We start from the raw sequence: 19,132 nt of genomic DNA, 5'->3' as shown, positions 1-19,132 counted from the left end.
TTTTTACTGCCCTGCTGTGATCACGAGTAACATAATGATATTCTATTTTCAAAACTGAAACTTCTTTTTGAGTGTCCCACATAAAATAAAGTTAGCAAAATGTAGATTATAAAGTATGTAATAATAATGATAAGAAACAAAACAACGCAATATACCTAAAGAGTTAATCGCTCAGACTGCTCTGGTCCGTGGAAAACGAGCAAATCTGGCAACCCCTAATAGCAACGGCCCTTCCATTAGCCGCAGAAGTGTCTTTACCCTAGCAAGCTTCACTGCCCTCTGCTGAAACTGGAAACATATAATGACAAGGTAGAGACTACACAGTCTGGTTCACACACGTCTCTAATCCAGCTCTGTTGTCCAAATTGTATTTTTTGCTTTCATCTTGCTATCCATTAGTGATTCGTGCAGCAGTGGGTTAAAGGTTAAAAACCGCAACGTGCTGATTTCGTCTGATGGTTTATACTAGGAATCGCACTGTTCTCTCTTATAGTGGGAAGTAACTGCTAGTTATTTGGTCAAGCCAAAGTAATTTTTTTTCACTTTTTCTTTTTATTCACTTTATTTAATAAGCATTAGTGACGCTGTGTCTGAAAAGGCAACACTGTAAAAAGAGCTTGTGTTATGATATATTTCATTACATTAGGGCAGTAACATTTATACCTAATCCAGCAAATAATCTCTTAGCTAATAAGGTTACACAAATAAGTAACTCTGAGCGCAATTCATTTTTAAAAAGATATGTAATCGGATTATAGTTACTTTGTCAGTGATTACTTCATTATCCTTTCAGTAATTATTTAAAATATGACTTTATTCATCATTACCAATGAAATAATGAAGCTGTTGAAGTGCATACTTGTAGCCTGTCTTGTATAGTAGGCCTCTGTTTTTGCAAGGCTAATTTGGTTTGACTAACTGTAAATGTTGAATATGCAAAGTTCTCCTGTTTGCATAGAAATACCGAAAAGAAAAGCATTATTGTGTAATGCTTTATCCATCTCTAACTTTGCAGTAATTACTTTCAAAGAAATTCTAAATTAATGGATTTAGTTATTAACTACATGAAATAATGTCAGTTATGGTCAATAGCTGACTATTGCAAAGTAAACTGAACCAGTCCTGTGTATAATGCAATGGAATTGGTATTTTAGAAGCCCTGTCTGTTTTATCAGCTTTCTACCTGCAGCCTCCAGCCAAGAGATTTTGTGTGCACAAAATAATACTCAGTTTTGTATGTGAGAATGCAGAGTTGTCAGAAGTGTACATACACTCATCATGGCCATGAATATCATGGTAATTGGGGGCTTTAATGATTTCTTTGAACTCTTCTTTCTTTCAGGGTGGAATGATACAGTGCATATATTTAATGACCTTAAAAAACAAAAATTGGGTGCACAAGTTTGAATTTGAATTTATTTTACTCTTTCTTGGCAGAAGAGTTCATTTAAATTGGTTGGTTTCCTGGCACTGACCCAGCTTTCAAACATAGTCCACAAATTTTCAATAGAGTTTTGGTCAGAGCCTTGGAAAGGTCATTCCAGTTGCTTTATCCATTCCAAAACCGGCTTTGATGCATGCTTTGCAACAGTTGTTGATTTGAGATGAAGCTGAAGAATTTTGAGGTAGTCCTGCATTATTTCTTCCACTTTGTGCAATGTGCCAGTACTACTGATAGCAAAACAATCCTAGAACATGATGATACCACCACCAAGTTTGACAGCTGGTTCAGTGTTATTAGGTTTGAAAGTTTCACTTTTATTGTGAAACGCAAACATAGCTCTTTACTGTGATCACATAGCTCAGTCTTTTTGGTCACATAGTGTTTCTCCAGACTTTCCTCCAGAAGGCATTTGGCTTGTAAGGTGTTGATTTTGGAGCAGAGGCTCCCTTCTTTGTCAGCACCCTCACAGGCTTGAGTTTTGGTGGTTCTTGGGTTGTTCTTGAACATCCTAACCAATTTCTTCTTATCTGAGGGTGACAGTTTGGACACTTCTTCCAGATTTTGGCAAAGTGGTGACACATGAAAATAACCTACACTGCACTTGTTTAAACTGATGATCTTGGAATCTGCAGTTGTTTAGAAATTGCCCCGAGACCTTTGCAGCTTATGCAAATCTACAATTTTCCTTCTTCACTGAGCTGCTTAGACATTCCCTTTTAAAAAGTTTTGCTCAATCCAATTAGTGCTGTCAAAGAAATCCTTTTGATGATGAGAGGTGATGAGAAATTAGCAGTTGTAGTCAAATGTGATCACTAATGGGAACCTTCAGCACCATTTATTTAAAAAATAAATTAAAAATACAATTTAAAAAAGGAAGTTTATGTACATGCTAAGAGTCTATACTTTTGGCTGTGCGGATTAGAGAAAATCCAAACTAAATTCAAACTTGTGCACCCAGTATTTGTTTGTTAAAGTCATTAAAGATGCATGCTGTACAATCAGTTCACCTGGGGAAAAGATCAGTTCAAAGAAATCATTAAAAGATAGTATTGTATTTTTTTTGTTAACATCATTAAAAAATGTAAAATTATAAGAACTGAAAAATATACAGCTCTATATAGCTCTAGCCTCAGTAACCAACATTTACCACTAGGTGGAGGCAAATGCTTACTTAAATGCTGTAGACACCTTTATTGATTAAAATCTGCTGTGAACTGTGCAACGTCCAAATTGGACAAAGTCTGAGATTTATTCAGAAGTAACTGGCAGCTGCAGCCACAATTACAAGGCCCTTTCCATAATATTTTCCAAATTAAAAACAAAGACATACGAATTGAGGAATAAATACATTACTGAACAGCATGTACATATTTTTTTAATAGTTAATTTCAGTATAATATAATTTCAGTCACAGCTAGGGGTGGTTTTATTTACACGCATTGCTGGTCAGTTGGCTCTTTAGGAGCATATCAGCTACATTGGAAATAATATAATTTTCTTTTAGATATTTTATTCTTATAAGAAAAGAAAAGACAACTCTGAGTATAATATAACGATGCAGCCTGATTAATACCTCCTCTGTGTGCAGCGGATCATTCACTGTAATTTCTAATTAACACATTGCTATTTACTCTGCTGGATCATTAGGCCTCATCACAAAAGGATAATCCAGTCAAATTGAGAGTTTATGCTTCCCTTTCACCTTCCAACATGGCACTACATGCTAATAAGGCAAGTTGAAATTGTCCAACAAATTAAGACAAATGTTGCCTGTTTAGCCAAGGAAAATATACTGAGCCAAGGAATACCAATTTATCTTAAATATTTATAAATGATGTGATGACTTTTTATTTTTAGTTAAGTGAATCCTGGAAATATTTAAGAAATCCAAACAAAAGTGAGAAATATTTAAATAATTTGAAAATAAAATACTATCAAATGAGAAGGACATGAGACAGTAAACCCAGTGAAAGAGAAATGTTGTGGTTTTGTGTTGCACCTTTTTTTTTTTTTTTTTTTTGGTAAATCTCTTCCTTCAATATACAGTTAAGCACCAAGAAGCAGGCATTCAGAGTACAGCTGGTCCACTGTGGCCCAGCATTGGATTTAAACAGTAAAATCTAAAACAGCATTGTCTGATGGATAATATGTCAGGATTAGTCCTCCTTTTAAAAGTAATACACAAACTTGGGATCTGCAGCAGACCCCGCCTTTCATCCTGAAAGGATAGGGTGAACGTTAGGATCAGAAACGCAGGCTGTATGCTATTTGTGAAGCAGAATCATTAGGAAGGTTCTCTGACCAATTTCCATAAGTGGGGTAGCGGGAAGTATTTAGGCTACTCGAAGTATATCACTAATGAGAAAAGACAAAAAGGATTCATGTGCATGTTTTATGCAATCTCTTTTTGGGTGTAGATGAATAATTATTTATGATTGCAAAGCCTAAAAGGGAGGCAAGAAGATAGCAACCGAAAAGAGACTGGTAAAAAATTTAAAGAGGAAGTTAAATGAATATTTAAGGGAAGATGAAATATTTAATGGAAACAAATGAGCAAAACATTTAAAACGGCATGATAAATAGTAGAGACTGCTATTAAAATGGCCCCCATAATTTGTGCTATTTGCTACAGTAGCCGCAAGGTCTCAGTCACACTTGTAATGGTGTGAACCGAGGACTCTGACAATTGTTTTCACCGTGCCAGACAGTGTACGGAGACTCTGTATCTGTAACCCTGAGATGACCTTCTGTCTGAGAAATATTAGCCTTTGATTCATCGCAGTTTGTATTGATGCCACGAGGAAGAAACATTTTATGTTTTATTGACTGTCTTCACGTCGAGGTTATGGTTTAAAAAAACACAATTGTCTGAATTTGGTTCCAGATAATTTCTCAAGAGATATTTTCCGAAAAGAAGTCATCAGTCATTCTTTTAGTCTGACACTCACCTGCATACACCAAAAGAAAACAAAAGATCCAAAGTATGTACCAGCACGCATTCATTTGTTTTCCAAATGTGAAAATAATTAAATCAGCAAACAAATAATTATTCAAGTCAATGAGAACAATTATCTCAAAGACGCCTCTGAGACTTGGATGTGCATACTGAACTGATTAATTATCTTGCTGAAGCTAATTGAGTGGAGCTAGATCTTTGACTGCTTTCCCTCAATATGCCTTCCTTTTGATTACGTGAGGAATATCGTGTGCGCCATGCAAAATGTGGTCGAGAAATGCCCCAGTAAATGCCAAGGTGTAATGGCATAGTAATGGCAGTTTAAGAACTATGTTTAGTATTTTGCAGATCTCTTGCTCTACAGCTGCATGACATTATTCCTCTATGGGTCATAAGGAAAAAAGCTAAAAATGTCTGCGGATAGAAAAAAAGAAGCATGCACACCTCTTATGAATTTTAAGTTTCACCACATATTCTAATTTTTTATTAAACTGCCTATTAAATTTATTATATTCCCTGCGCTCATCTGTCCAAGTTTAACTTTGTCTGGGTAGCTGTGTCATGCCCTTACTAACCTGTGGGCAGACTATTACTTACTTCTGAGCCAGACAGAGATCATTACCTCTGTGAATGATGGCAAGGCAGCCCGAGCCCAACAGCTTTATTTCCCAGCTCAACTCGGCGGACGCAAGCCATCACATCCTGTTAACAATTCCATGGCTCCACCATAAAGATAAGCTCTCTCAATCAGCTCCGTCTGTCTCAGTCGCCGCTGAAGGGCCATCAGTCATCACTACCCGGGAACGGAGCCCTCCTTATTCACTTGTGATTGACACCGTTTAGATGATTCAGCTAGAATCACCAGGCTGTTTATTTCCTCAGTGGAGCAGCGTGGTGTTTTCTGATTAAGGGAGTTCATTAAATATTTATTTTTTTGATATCAGCGTATTCAGGTTTATGTAATCAGTCTTTTCTCTCTGAGCAAATATTGGCCCTTTTCATGTGGAATTTGACCAAAACGAATTAAGTCAGAGGCTTTGACATTTTAATCAGAGTGACCACAGGAAGCAAATTGCCGCTGTCAAACCACATGAAGGTCGTTTGAGTTGTTAAGAATCTGCTTGCCGTAACAGTTAATCTGTATATTCTAATGATTCTTTTACATGTGGGAGGTGGTTGATATTTTATGTATAAGCACACATTCTATTCAAGGCCCTTTATTCTATTAACCTGCACATCTTTATTAGATCCTTTCTAAGATAATGCCTGTATGGCTTAGCCTTTGATAAATATGCTTTTAGGTCTACCTAATTAATCCATTCCGTTGTGATTTTCTACACTTGTCACCCACTCTTTAACCTCGTAGCGAAGGAACAGACTCTTCCTCCTCAAATTAAAGGTCCTCTGAGATGCTGTACATGTGTGAGCTAATGATGTGGCGCGCTGTACAACCTGATGTTTTATCTTAAGGGCCTCATTGAAATGTTTTGAGTAAAAATGAATTGCGTGACCTCACTGTTGGAGTGTAGATATATTCCAAGCAAACATGTTTAAGTTTGTTGTGTCTGAATTAAGCGATGACTTTTTTGTTTTCAGTTTAAATCTTTTAATAGTAATATAGTTTCAATATAATAAAACTAGTATACTTTTATGCACATATTTGCTTTGTGACTATATCCTCAGTATCCTTCAGTTCACAAATGATTTGTACCTATCATTTTTAAACTGGGATTTCTCATATGTTATTAATTATTAATGCAACTTTACATTAATTTGAATGTCAGTATACATGGCTACTTTGAAATTCGTGTGGGCACAAAGCATTGGCATGGTGTTGAGACAGCATTTTTGAAAAGGACGCAGGAGAATAGACCTCTACTAGCTAAGTCTACTTTTACAAAATTAATTAAAGCAATTCAGCATTTTTAAATGTACCACTCAATTTTACCTTTTCCTGCCAGCATTAATAGACTTTCCAGTCATGCGGTCAAGGGAACATTCATAGATATAATGAATGGGATAAGGTGATCAGCGTGTAGACTCTTGGCCATTTCATAACGAAATCTGCTAAGCAAGAAAAAGAACAGCTGCACTCCTAATTAAAATACACTGTGTGTCTTTTCATCTTTAATATGTTATATTTTTTAGAGAAAATGGCATACTGTCATTTGCAATTTAAGTATGTTAGAAACTCAAATATGGTGTTTTAACCAGATATAACCTGTTCATGTAAAACGTTACAATGGGGCCAAACAGGGGATGTGGTTTAAAATGTCACTATACGAGTTCGAGTTACTGGCTCCGACTAGTATCTGTTCCAGGAAGCTTGGTGCTAAAACAGCACCTTTACAAGTAGTAAATATAGTCTTTACACATCTAGGACAAATGTTGTCAGGAAGAAGCTGCTAAGCTTCTTGTGCACTCGGCAACAACAGGATCTTAACAAAAGATTTTATTATTGTTTTATTTCAGTGGGAACTAAACTGACAGCATGGTGGTGTAGTGGGTCACACTGTAGCCTTAAAGGAAGAAGGTCTGGCAGAATCCTCCAGCCAGCTCTTTCCCAGCTCCTCTCCTCTGTGTGCAGCTTGCACGTTCCCTGTGTACTCTCTCCGGGTTCTCTGTCTTCCTCTCATAGTCCAAACACATGCTTGTTAGGTTAATTGGTGATTCTCAATTGGTTGTAGTTAGGAATGTGTTATGTGTCTCTGTTTGTTATCCAGCATGTACCCCAGCTCTCACCCTATGACACCCAGGATAGGCTCCAGCATTAGTGGAAGAAAAGAGAAAAAATGGATGGAAAATTGTACAGAAAAAGCTAGAAGGCACACTTTTTTAGGTTGTTTTTCCCTAACAAGCTACAAAGAATATTATTTATTTATAGATTAATATTATATCATTTGCATTGTGCCATTTAAGGTTAAGTTAAATAGGTTAGATTAGGTGATAATATTTACTCTTATAGGAATATTGGGTAGATCTGGTACACTGCACATCAGGCTACAACACTATTTATATAATAACAGTGAATTTTTAATTTAGTTAGGTTCAGTGAGGACACTCGTCTTAAAGATCGACACACAACTTCTATTTCTAACTGTAAGAGTTATAATATTATTTGGGAAAAACAGAGTTCTGATGCTTGCAGAATATGTCAAACAACCTTTAGTACATTCACTGTCAAAATGCCAAGACTATTTCAAAATCAGAGGCTGATCAATCCCTCAGCCAACACAAAAGTCTTTGAAGAACATTTTTAATTTAGTGTGTCAGAAATACCTACCGGTAACTGTCAGTGCGTGCATCTTACATCCAGCGCGTGATGAGAAAAAACAAAACTTATAATTACTCTTACTGTCACTTCTTCACAATAAATGTTTAAGTTTCCAGCCATGCAAAACAATAAATACTGTGCACAAAAGCTTCCCTTTTCCCTTTCTGGCTTCAAGCAAAGAATTTATTCACTATTACAGCCAAACAACGTAACTACAAGAATACTTTTCCTTGTCTTTTAAAAAGATGAAATATTTTCTCTGCTGTGTAATTCTCCTCTCTGTATTTCGAGAGATACTGACCTAAAAAGGTTGATCAAAGACTGTTGGAACTCCACAGCCTGCAGCAACCAATAAATTGGTCCATTCGATGTTTTGCACTGACAAATTATTCTCCAGAGTACTAACATTCTTGGTAGCAACTCAATTAGCAAGAGACAGATGTAGCAAGAATTCACATTTATGTTTCATAGACATTTCAATATTTTATTATTTCAGTGCATGTTGGCACGGACTCTTTTATGTCATAGAAATGATAACTGTTTGCTAATTCTCACATGAAGCGGTGGTTGTTTTGGTTGCTTATTGCAGATTTGTAAGGAAGCTGCACTTTGTGTAAAAGCCTCGAGGCTTTCGCACAATGTTGGAATGGCCTTGAGCATCCATATGTTTTAGTTTAACTGTTAAAAGCCAATATATTTTTTATTGTAGCTCGGGGTGGGGGCAGATCCCACTCACTGTTAATGTAAAGAGAAATGTCGCCAAAAGAAAAGAGGAGAAATGAGACACTTTTCATTCTAACCATTAGTGATGCATATATATTTGAATTTCACGAGTGAATTCGGAGCATCTCGGTGTAACGTGAAATGATTGGTGAATTAAAATATTATCACATTATTCAGGTAAGAAGATATACAAAGCACTTATTCACTGATTATCAAATTACTGAAAACAATACCCCCACCTCGCCAGAAAACACATTTGCCATTCATCCGATCTCCTTTGCACAAGGGAATATGCACTATCATTAATATGCGTGGGTCCCCCTTGTCTGTGTTTGGGCATTTGATATTAACCCTCAGAATCACTGGTGACCTATCACACAAAACCATATGGTTAACAATGAGTGATCTTCCTGCTGTTCAAGCATCATTTACCCTGAGCTTTTCTGCACGATTCAATGAAGACAGGTGAAAGCATTAGGAGTTGTGTTCAGCTCACAGATTGTAGAGATTTAGATGAACTGTATCTTATTTTTATCTATACGCACCATTTGAACATTTTATTTAGCTCTTGTACTTAGATGCTCTGTGGATTACGGAGCATCAGCAACATAAATATCTGATTATACTCATGTTTTGAAAATCAAACATTGGGGATTACCACCTTATGTCCCAGGAACTGAGTCGAGTGAGGTATGATGTACCAATAATGCATCTCCACACATACAAATACCACCAAAACAAGCTGAGTGCCTGAGCTGCAAAACACATGGCACTCTTTCCGCTATGCAAATATGAAATTGAACCAGAGCACAGAGCAGCATTATAGTCTCACTGTACATTTGCAGAGAACATTTGAGAATACCAGACTGCATAATTAACTTCCAATTGAAAAGTTCCCTCGAGTCAATCCTCTGCTTTATTAACAAAGTAATGAAGCTATTTTTTAATTGGCCATTTCTTTGTAAACCAAATTAAATAAAATGACAAGGGATGTGTTGCTGAAGCTTATGATGTCTGGTCTTCTTTAGTTTTGTATTTATGTTTTTGTATATGGAAAGCATCTAACATGCACTGATGTGGGATTATTGATAAATTCTGTGCATATTTACTATTTACTACAAGGTTGTGCTTTTAGTGAATGTATGAAAACAAAATACCAGTTTTTATATGTGTTAGATGAGATATTGTAAATGGCCTGTATTTGTATAGTGCTTTACTTAGTCCCTAAGGACCCCGAAGCACTTTACACTACATTCAGTCATTCACCCATACTGGTGATGGCAAGCTACATTGTAACCACATCTGCCCTGGGGCGCACTGGCAGAGGTGAGGCTGCCGGACACTGGCGCCACCGGGCCCTCTGACCACCACCAGGGTGAAGTGTGTTGCCCAAGGACACAACGACCGAGACTGTCCGAGCCGGGGCTCGAACCGGCAACCTTCCTATTACAAGACGAACTGCCAACTCTTGAGCCACGATTGCCCGATTGTGTAAAGAAAAATGTTATGTTATTATGTGTATGTAAGCATGGATTTTTGTTATAACAATTATGTTTTTGTCTTTACAGATACTGACCGAGATTTGTATGGTTTACTATGTAAGTATATCTTTATTAAAGGCAATGGAAACAAGATACTTTTACTGTGGATTTTTAGTTTACTACAGATGTTCAGTGGAGTGTGTTACAACTGATTCTAATTAATCCAAATTTAAAATCATTTTAGATATAGTTACTAATTATTTATATCATTGTTTATTTTTTTCTTGTTTAATTTGAGATTTTTCATGTGTCCACATGCAGAAGAAGTCACCACTTTTTGTGTGAACATACGTATTCCACTTATGTATTTTATGCAGTCTCGCTGGCTGCCTGCAAAAAAGTAAAGAAGACATTGAATGGCATTCTAAAATATAATGTAGGGCTATGACAGTTTCAGAAACATAGCTGCAGTGCTCATAACAGTTTGAGATTGAGCCGAGTGTTTCATAATTTAGATCAAAGTAAAAAAAAGAAAGAAAGAAAAAAACGAAAGCACAACACGCCTTTGTGGTACTGCATGAAAATGTCTTGCAGCATAGCTTAAAGAAGACAACCAAAGGCTTGATGAGCAGCTGTGAGGACATCAAACAATTCTGCCTCCTCCTGAAGAAATACTAGAGAATTTCTTTGGTAAGTGAGTCTGTGTTTTTGTTGGCAGAGATTTCAGAATCAGTGTTGCACTTAGCTGCAGGGAGGCACCAGTGGAGGACTACCTGGATAGCCTTCCTAACCACAGATATCACCCACAGTGGATCATTAGGATCGTGCCAAAGATGGATGGCTATTTTCTGCACGACTTGCTGGCCGCCACTGTAAGAGTAGGGCGCATGCTTTCCTCTGGTCCCTTGGCCTGCGTGCTGACCTGCTCTTGGGTCTTAGTTAACATTCAGGGAGCCCTGACCTGAAAAGCAGGCTTGGCAGCAGAACCAAGGTCCCATCCTCCCCAAAGAAATTAGAGGTGGTAATCTTTCAGGAACAACTTGCTAACCTCCCAGACCATGTAACCACGGGATGCAGATAATTGCCCTGCTTGTGTTTTGCAACCTCTCTGTATCTCACTGTCGCTGGTAAATGACAGGTTGTGTCCAATTTGTGTGTATTTGACAGCTGAGAATTGACAAACGATGGCTAGGGCCAAAAGAAGGTTACATTTAAACACAGCTCAGGTCAATGAGGTAGATGTCTCCATGCTGAATCACTGTCAGGAAAACTAATGATATAACATTATAACACAACAGACCACGGTAAAAGATGAAGTGTGAGATGTCATATTGGTACTATAATCAACCAATGTCTGTTTCAACTGCACATTTATCTTGATTTTGCATAGACATTCACATATTCTAGTCATTGCTGAATGGAAACACTGAGGAATACATACAAATAGCTGTTTATGCAGGCAGATCCTTTCGCACCACACAAAACTACTGTGACATTATGGTTTCTCACTACAATATTATAGCCTCACCAGTTTTAATAATTATCGTTTATATATTTTTTCCCTGTAATACTACTGGGACTATTCCAGTTTCAATGTAATGGAAACACAAAACCCACTCTGTTAAGCATTAGAAGCAAATATTTAATTCGCTGTGTCTAAGATGTGTTACACCTGCTGTAGCAATTTCAAAAACACACAGGAAGTCTGAATAATCAACACAGAAAGAGCTTTGGAACCAGCACGCGAGTTGTGGCATCTTGACAAGTCTTTAAGTAAGTCTTACAAGAACAAACACCCCTAGGCTCACTTGCTTCGGTGCTTAAGTCACAACAGATACAGCCACAAAGCTGCCACGCAAATCAGAAAAAGATGTCCACTATTTTACAAAGAAATCCGAAGCGAAGGGGAAGTGCTCCCTGTTTTTAGTTAATGAAGAAAACTTAATTTAGTCTCATGAATATCAGAAATGCAATTTTTATTTATGTTCTTCTTTTTACAAGTAACAATCATTATGGCAGCTAATAATAAGCATTAGTAGAACCTAACTCCATGTAGCTGGAGGTTATGTGGACATGGAGTGTCCAGGAAGCTCAAGGACGGCCCAGACTCCCAGATTAAACAACATTCACTCTCTGTCAAATGCCTAGCTCCCAGAACTGCCAAGCCAGAGGAAAATGAGCCCCCACATGACCCTCGCTGTGGATGACAGGATAAAACACAAGACAGTTGTGCCTGAAGGAGACTCGGGATAACGAAATAATCTTTAATCTCTGTCCCTTCAAGGCACTTTCAACACCTGTTATTCTTGATGGCATTGTGAGAGAGGGCAGTTCATAGATTCATTTTAAGCCTGGTAATTATTACACTAATTATTCACTTCGGTGTGGGGTGATTACCAGTCCTCGTTCAGGTGAATACTCGTCCGCGTGTACAACAGCTGTGGCCGCAGCAGCTTGGTGGAACAGTTGTTCCACTCCTTTTTCCCTTGCAGATATTTGACCTTTTGTCATGTTTGCAATCTGTACTTTGGGGGACGGTGGAGGGGGGATGAGAGAAAAACAGCCAGAAACTTTTAATTGCTCAATAGAAACAGTAGTGAAAGGCACAGGGTTGGCCATCTGTTCAGCCCACATCTCTTTAGCAAAGAAACTTTCTATTTAAACAGGTTGCTTGGTTTCCATTACCATATATGATGAATATAAGGTACTCCATGGGCTAAAAGGAGAGTTACTGCGGCGTTGTCCTGCGTAAGAATGAAACATTATTTCTCCTAAATTAATGAGTACTCATAGTATTTTTGCTCTATCTCTTTAATAATGAATGAATCAAGATATATTCTTTTCATTTAATGGGATGCATTTATAATCAGAGCTTGAAGGTCCAAAAGCCTTAAAGACAAATATTTCTGCTCTTTGACTAGATTTAATTCAATTAATAGAAATACAACATCAAATACTATGCCTCCATTAACAGATCTTTCATGTTAAAAATGAGTATCATGAATATTGCATCCGTGATCATATGAAAACAGTTATTCTCTGATGCGTTTAGGTTTCAGAAAGAAACGCCACACCAGCAGGCCATTGTTTCAAAATGAAATGGCACAAAAGGGTGGCAATGAAATACTTTTGAATTTTCTGCCATTTGTATTCGTTAAGGTAAAGATGCACCATATTATTTGTCATCAAAACCAACAATGCATTTTTCTGCTCGTCAGTACTTTGTTGTTCCTGATCTCCTATCTCCACTAAAAATGTAACTGTTAATTGAAATATTCACTTCCGTTTTTTAAACTGTTTTCATGTAGAGAAAAATCTGGCCACTGTATTTTTAAGACGAATAGATAGCATTAAATAGTTGCTTGGTTGTAGATCAGCATATGTAGGAGTGATTTATTTAACCGAGAAGAAGTTATTTAACATAAGAAGAATTGACTTTAAGTAAATTGCATTTCCTGTGTTTATCACAATCATTGTTGAAATTGTTGTCATTTCACCACTTCACATATGTGTTACACAGACATCATTTGTCATTCATTGCTAGCTTAACCCTTTTATTACTTTGCAAACGCACACAATTTCAAAACAGGAGATAACAAGCGTTATTGCAGTACTGTGATATTGTATGTTACTCTCCAGCTCTCCCATAAAACCTGGATCCATAGCTGTGAATCCTGTTGGCACACACACTAAATACAACATATCTCCATACAACCCACCCACACGTGCTCTGAAGTGATCCGCGCACCTTCGACTAACCTTCAAGAAACTCAAATGTCAAATCAAAGTCTTCTGAAGTTAGAAAAACCAGTAAAAAGAAATCCAATTCTTTCTCTTCTAAAGGTCAGGTTTCACTGTCCCTGGAAGCACTGCTGAAATATAAATGCTCTGTAACGCCATTGTCTGCTCATTGCTATACACTCTAGGCAATGTCAATTTTGTGGAAGTACTTGCAGATTAAGTCAGCCGGACGTCAAGGGCCCTTGAAGAAGCTGCTATCTTGTAGTAGCGAGGGGTCTGAAAGCCCTTGTCTATTACCAGAGACACCCCAAGGACAGATGTTTTAGGCTTAGGGGGGTGATAGAGAATAATAGCACATTAGATTCCTAATGTATCTTGGATGCAGGACTCAGGAGAGACAGAACTCCTGGGTAATCCAAATTCATTTCTCTCTCCCTCATTTCCTCCTTTCTTTCTTTCTTTTTCTTCTTTCCATCCAGTGTTGAGTCCTTGCTGCCTCTTGAGGTGCTGAATCTTAGCCTGAAGCTACATGCTACACAGTCCATTCATCAAAACCATGACCCTCTTCAGTCAGGGACAGGATGCTATGGACTAATGAACTCAGTGCAAGGTATGAATGTATGCATGTCATGTTTTTTGCTCCATAGAGGAGGGAATCTTTACTTATTTCAGACTTCATAACACATCAAACATACCAAACAGAAGAGCCTGGTCTGCCTGCTGTGCCCTAATGTCATTGATCTTGTTATGGGAGGGAAATTATTCAACTAAAAACAACCCTGAAAGGCTGAGTGTCATTGTGATATATCATGTGTGATATTGGCTTCAACAGGCAGTATACTTGGGAAATGGATGTATATGTTTGATTTAGGAGGAAAAGCACTTGCGGGGAAATAGGTTTTGTCAGTCAATCTTTTGTCAAGATTTTCCTACAAGGCCTCGATCTCTGGTAAATATATTGTCATAAAGCTAATATGTAATGAAGAGCACTGGTGTAGCATTCCCCTCTGGAGTTTTTGAACTGTCGTACATCATAAGCAAATTGGTGCTAAAGAAATTTTCATTTTCTGTCTCAGCATGAATCTGTGGTCTAGGCTAATAAACACATACGAGTTGTATGAAATAGCACCCCAACCCACCAATCCCTTCCCACCACCACCACCGAGGAGCCCCCACTCCCCATTCTCCAACCCCAGGCCAAGGGTACACCTTGATGAGCAAAGAGGGAGGCTAATTCAGTCCTCAGGCTTAATTAATCCTATGTCTTATTTGATGAATGGCTCCCAAATTGTGCTGTAATAGTGGTATTTTTTTTGTGTGTGTGCGTGTGGAGGGGGCTGCGGAGAGGTGTGTTGACACGAAGCTAGGAGAAAGTCAAAGTCGGGACTTCCGAGAGGCTTCACTTGAGGCTTTGTTTGCAAAGTTGCCGTCCTCTGTAGACAGATAAAGCCCTGTCCTCTGACGTCAGGCCAGCAGGAGAGAGTGATGGTGTGCTGTAGGGAACATGTGTTTATGGATCTCTCCAAGCTAAGATCACTATAGGAGTCCACCGGCTTTGCCGCACGCTGGGTTTGTCACTTTTTGCCAAACATGATTTGTTGTCTGTAAATACGCAGAGTGCCCTGTACTTTTCTTTCTTTTTTTATTTGAATGCTTGCCTCAGGGGGATAACACATTACATTGACAAATCCCATGTTTGAATTTCTAATGGGAGGTGCCTAAACTATTCTAAACCAACAGTTTTTCTTTATGATGAATCTGAATGTGATGCTAAATTGTTCAATTATTTGGCCAAGGTTATATTTGAAAGCATGAGATAGTGTAATTCATAAATCTGTTGAGACAATAAATATATAAGTTTACTAAATAAATATATAATTATTGTGTTATGTATCTATTTTTTTCTGTTGTAAATGTTCCTACAGACCATTTGATATTCAGGACTCCTGCTTTTGCCCCGTTTAATATGAATCCTTTTGTCACAAAGCCTTCTGTTTTAAGTATGTATTGTCCTAACAGAGGTAGCACTTAAAAACTAACGATGTCATAAATTTTTTCTGGCTAATGTGGCAGGCGTAAAAGGAGCTTTGGCGGGTGGGGTGAGGGTCTGGTGATTTGAGAGGAACGATGATGAGATTCGGTGGCCCAGCCCAAGCAATGAACTTGATTAAACTAATCTCATCTCTATCAAAGCATCACTCGGATCCCCCCTTGTCCCATTATTCATGGCAATGGGATAATTACACTGAGATGCATGGGGCCAGACAGATAGTACTGTGGCGCGGGCCCTCAGACCCTGGGCTATGGCTCCACTTCTATGCAGCCTGTTCATTTTAAACACAGATTAATTATGGTCAATGGGATGGTTCGCATCTGTCACTCTTAGTAGAAAAAATGGAAATTATTGCCCTCAAGATGATAAAGGATGTATATTAAGTCATCTTCTAGTTGGAGGTTCAATAGGGATGAATACAATCAGCATTTTAATTCTGACATCAGCATTGTGTGCCAGAATAACCTGGAAAACAGGAGCAGGAGACACATCAATGTCCTAAAACCAAAATATGCAGAGATAATGACAACTGACTCCAGTATTTATCACCTATCTAAGCATATCTGCATGATATGTATGCATCTGTCAATGCACTGTGTTGTCATAAGTTTATAGGTCAGTAAATGTCAATTGATAATGCCATCTATATTTATATATTTGCATATTTGGTTGAATTAATATGGTAACGAGGAGATTTTAGGATTTACTTAACCTTGCTTGTCCTTGTGTCCAGAACTCGCATGAGCTCAGCCACAGCAGCCTCATCTGGTCATAAAGTTACAACTTTAAAGGTTAAATTAAATTATTATTTTGAGCAATATTGGAATTGCATACAGCTAGTATATATGTTATTTTTTAATTACATTTTAACAAAGAAAATCTAACTCTTAGGTTAATGGGATGTCAAACTTTATTTATGAGCATAGATAATTATTAAAAAACATGTTATGCTGTTCCTTTTCAAGTAAATGTGTGTGCAGTTTTTCCCAGTCTACTAAGTGTTTAGATGAAGGTAAAAGCCAGAGCAGATGTTTGTGATCTGTGTCATTTCTTTGGTTGTCTTTCTGTCTGTCAGCAAGATTACAAAAAAATATATGAAGCAGAATTCTCTTAAATATGTAAACTCTGTAAACTTGCCTAAAGATAAAATGACGATGCATGGGCAAAGAAAAGCCCATCAAATTTTGCTTTATCCAGATCACTTCCTTTAAAACCACACATGCACTAACCAAGTGCCCTATCTAGTTTATTTATTGAGCTGGAGAATAAGAAGCTTTATCCATGATTTTATCCAGCTTAACTGTTGAGAGTACATGTTCGTAGGTTTAGTGTCTTTTTTTTAAATTTGTATTTGGATGACTGCGTCAAATGCAGCAAAACAGTAAGAGGCTTGTAGGGACCACCTGACACACACACACGCACACACACAGTTTCACATACACACCCAAAGGGACTCCTGAGGGACAACAGAGAGTGATGAACAGACACAAGCAATAGACACCCAGCCAGTGTAATTATCTCCTCGAGTGGTGTATGCAGTCACTGAGCTCTGCCCTGCCACGGTCAGAGCTCTGCGACCCTCAGCGCTCATCTGCAGGTTATTTTTTTTTTCCAACACAGTGATTGGGCTTCTTCCTTCGCAAGCCCTAAGGATGTTTTTCTGCAGCTCAGTCTTTCAACTCTGTCCCCGAGGACTAACATGTAGTCACTGACAACTGGCCACTTGAAACTAACAAGATTATTTGGTTGCACATCGTATTAGCTCCCTCTTTCTTTCCTTTGTGAAGTGATATGTACCTGAGATGACACCGTTGTTGTTGTTTGTAAATCAACAGCTCTCAGTAAAATTTCGGTTTATTATAATAAACAGGGTGAGTCCGGATGTGTGCAGACATGTTTATTTTTTGTCTTCGGGGGTTTATTTATTGAATTAAAATCACATATTAATTAACACCCCTCTTTTGCGCAGTAATTCTTTATATTTGGACATGGTCCAATGCAGTAAACATGCTCTCAGTTGCAAATGTTTATTGCGGTATTGTTTGTAATGGTCACCTTTCCCCGAACCAGCATTTTATATGCTCTGACTTAACAATCACAGATTGCAAATCAAGAGTGTTTTTAAAATGAAATGCAAGTATTAAACACTAAAAGTATAAAAGAGCTGGGTTTTACCTTGTCCATTGTTTCAATTGTTTTACTTACCTGGCATCTACTCAGACAACATGCAATTGCTGTTTTCCCCCAATGGTGACAACTGTACCAGTGATGATTTTTAAATTTTTTTTTTTGTAATCCATCATTTTAAATTCTATTAAGGGTTAAAGTTAGCTCTTTTAGGGCCTAGGTGTTTTTTTTTTTACCTCAGCTAATTCAAGTCACTGACTGAACTAGACCTTTTGACTGTTTGTGGAACCTTTTTAATATAGTTTTCAATTGTCTGACAAATAATTTGGCTTACTTTGCAGTTAAACACAGGTCCTCCAGGTCCATGAACGAAAGTGCAGTTTTTATTTGTATATGATGTAGCACATTAGCCAAAAAACCCATTCAGCCTTGCTAGCCCAGCTTGCTAGTGTTAGCTGATTACTCTGGAGCCATATATTACTTATAATATATGGCTACAAAAAACAAGATGGTGATCTCTGTAATGCAGCAATTGAGGCTTCAAAACAAGTGTCATGCTGGTGATGTCCATCTTTAACAGTCTTCTAATTTGACGATGATTTTTACTTGAGAGGGAGAGATTTAGTTACAGTTCTGTTATGCTAATCTCGTAAAAGTTGGCTATAGTCCCTTGTCTTATTTATTATTATCTTCAGTGTACACCATAATCAACCTGCACATACTGGGGGAAACAGCATCACGGCTAACAGTCCATTTAGGCCAAAAAATGTGAGTCAAAGATGGCTTGTAAACAAATTCAGTCTTACCTCAGCTGTTCAAGGCAGGAATTTGAATGTGTAACTGGAAGGACATTAACTTCTGCTACCGTAGCTTCAAGGGTTCTATACTGATAAATTCTGAGAATGATTTGCATTACGGAGATGTTTCCAAGTTGGACCTGATTATACATCAATATTTTGTCAGTACAGTTAAATGGAATAGCACTTAACAGTATTAGTGCGATCAAACAAAATGAAAAGCAATTTAGACAAATTGTTGCTGAATATACAACACACCAATATTAAGTTCAATGTCATTGTAATCTATGTGTTTTAATTCAATTCAGTTTTAAATAAAGTGTCATAAAGTGTCAAATCACAATAACCCCAAGGTGCTTTATATTGTAAGGTAAAGACCCTACAATAATACAAAGAAAACAGAGAAAACAATTGTATATGACCCTCTCTGAGCAAGTACCTTGGCGACAGTGGTAAGGAAAATCTCCCTTTTAACAGGAAGAAACCTCCGGCAGAGCCAGGCTCAGAGTGGGGTGGTCATCTGCCACGACTGGTTG

General features: G+C 37.7%; 1 long non-coding RNA gene across 1 annotated transcript; it reads left to right on the top strand.

Annotated features, from left to right (window-relative positions):
* The first annotated feature begins 178 nt into the window (after positions 1 to 178).
* LOC102212321 (uncharacterized) lies at positions 179 to 10,526 on the top strand. Its single transcript, XR_311658.1, has 3 exons — positions 179 to 309; positions 9,966 to 9,995; positions 10,473 to 10,526. It is a non-coding gene; the product is annotated as an uncharacterized LOC102212321 (long non-coding RNA).
* The last annotated feature ends 8,606 nt before the right edge of the window (positions 10,527 to 19,132 follow it).

The sequence above is a fragment of the Pundamilia nyererei genome, unplaced genomic scaffold (assembly GCF_000239375.1).
Source record: "Pundamilia nyererei isolate P.nyererei 1_Seehausen unplaced genomic scaffold, PunNye1.0 scaffold00035, whole genome shotgun sequence".
Taxonomy (NCBI): Eukaryota; Metazoa; Chordata; class Actinopteri; order Cichliformes; family Cichlidae; genus Pundamilia; species Pundamilia nyererei.
Note: the sequence above shows the minus strand (reverse complement) of the source record. Positions and strands in the feature narration are given on the sequence as shown.